This window comes from Vigna unguiculata, unplaced genomic scaffold (genome assembly GCF_037176805.1).
Source record: "Vigna unguiculata cultivar grain cowpea cultivar isolate G323 ecotype 2 unplaced genomic scaffold, ASM3717680v1 ptg000118l, whole genome shotgun sequence".
Taxonomy (NCBI): domain Eukaryota; kingdom Viridiplantae; phylum Streptophyta; class Magnoliopsida; order Fabales; family Fabaceae; genus Vigna; species Vigna unguiculata.
Window position 1 is genome coordinate 295,001 of NW_028196760.1, and position 2,500 is coordinate 297,500.

Here is a 2,500-nt window from a genome sequence, read left to right on the forward strand (position 1 = left end):
GTTGCCCTCCTCGCAGTTTGGCCAAGTTCACTCTTTTCCAGCGTCATCCCCCCAAGTTGCCTTGGGCGCAGTTCGGCCTAGTTCACTCTTTTCCAGCATCATCCCCCCAAGTTGTCTTGTTCGCAGTTCGGCCTAGTTCACTCTTTTCCAGCGTCATCCCCCCAAGTTGCCTTGTTCGCAGTTCGGTCTAGTTCACTCTTTTCCAGCATCATCCCCCCAAGTTGCCTTGTTCGCAGTTTGGCCTAGTTCACTCTTTTCCAGTGTCATCCCCCCAAGTTGCCTTGTTCGCAGTTTGGCCTAGTTCACTCTTTTCCAGTGTCATCCCCCCAAGTTGCCTTGTTCGCAGTTTGGCCTAGTTCACTCTTTTCCAGTGTCATCCCCCCAAGTTGTCGTTGCCAACAACCCAAGAGTCCATAGTATTCGGAGTTCTAGCGGGGCCTCCCCTTGCTTCCAACAACCCAAGAGTCCATAGTATTCGGAGTTCTAGCGGGGCCTCCCCTTGCTTCCAACAACCCAAGAGTCCGTAGTATTCGGAGTTCTAGCGGGACCTCCCCTTGCTTCCAACAACCCAAGAGTCCATAGTATTCGGAGTTCTAGCGGGGCCTCCCCTTGCTTCCAACAACCCAAGAGTCCGTAGTATTCGGAGTTCTAGCGGGGCCTCCCGTTGCTTCCAACAACCCAAGAGTCCATAGTATTCGGAGTTCTCGCGTGGCCTCCCATTGATTCAAACAACCCAAAAGTCCATCTTCTTCGCAGTTCAACATCGCCTCCCTCGTTTCCAACAGGCCCAAAGGTCGTCTTCTTCGCAGATCCACGAAGAGCTCATCACGATTTGCCACATTCCATTTCCCACGGGTTGTCAACAACACTTTCTCACACTTCCCGCAATCGAGTACGTGCATGACATGCCAAAGCACATCTTATTTGCCTTCCATCGCACTCAAGACGACGGGTTGTGGAAGAACGATATTGTTCACAACAAGTTCAAGGACAACGTCTCAATCAAGGGACACAACCGAATTATGTTGACTGGGTCGCTAAAGTAAACCCGAGTTCATATAATGCACCGCATCCAAAAGAACTAGCCACAACACGTGCATCACTGAGATGTTTCACTAGATGGAACACGTGCGTGACATTAGGATCCTCCAACACCTCTTCGTGATGGAAAGATAGAATTCGAAGCAACCACAGAAGTACCGTCTAGTGGGTAGGCAACACAGGGACTGATCAACCAATATCACCCAAGGCAACGGGTGAAAATGGAAGAGATGCATGCTTGACCGTTCGATACGCAAGGCATGGAGCCAGCCAGCAAGTGCATCTCGATTACAACTCACACACCCTCACGTTCGCAAGACACCACACCACAAGACGGTCCACCCCCCACCTACCATGGGCAAGCAAGCAAATGGAAACATCAAGTGACGCAGGGTCAAGCATCGCTAGGCATGAAAATAACTTTCCACAATATCCGAGGGACTAGCTGCCGAGCTAACCAACGATCAGTGACGACCGTGTGTTGGTATTAATAAAGCTCAACAACTATGAAGAGGCTAGTTGTGCCATGATAAACATGCTAACGCACGCACCACGTGAGGGGGGAGGCCTCATCAAGCTCCCTTTAAAACCTGCCAGTGTGGAGCTGGCCGGCTCAAGGAGCACTCCCCCCCTATAAGAGGTTAATATGCAAAAGGCAAAATTGTACAAGTAGATACACTTTTTTTGAGCAGACATAAGTCCATATCTCGGGCTATACTTCGAATTTTGATGCGATTTTTTGCAGTAATTCGTAGAATAATGGTATCTCCTTGCTCACCAAATTTCATAATTTTTCTCGAAGGGGAACTATTTTTTTTATTTTTTTTACTTACCGGGTATGTGTAAAATCGGGAAAAATAGAAAAGCACATGTAGACTTCGAATTTCGACCTCATTTTTTCCAGTCCACCACTAAACAATATCAGGAACCTCCCCACAAAATTTCATTCAGTTTGGCCAAGGTCTTAAATTTGACAAATTTTGGCACCAACCTATCTAGTCGCGGTGCACCGACCAACTTGGCCAAGTGCAAAATGCATCCAATTCAAAACTTTTGTGCACCAACACTTTTACAGTACTCATTTGGGGGCATTTGGAGGCCTTTCCAACCCTCACATCTCAAAAACCACGAATTTCATTTTTTCACAAATCTCCCCACCAAGCCATCTAGCTATGCCGTGGTGCACCGCCAACCTTGGCCATGTGCAAAACCCTCCGAACTCAAAACTTTCGTGCACCAAGAATTTCATGGTATTCATTTGGGGGCATTTGGAGGCCATTCCAACCCTCACATCTCAAAAACCACGAATTTCATTTTTTCACAAAACTCCCCACCAAGCCATTTAGCTATGCCGCGGTGCACCGCCAACCTTGGCCATGTGCAAAACCCTCCGAACTCAAAACTTTCGTGCACCAAGAATTTCATGGTATTCATTTGGGGACATTTGGAGGCCATTCCA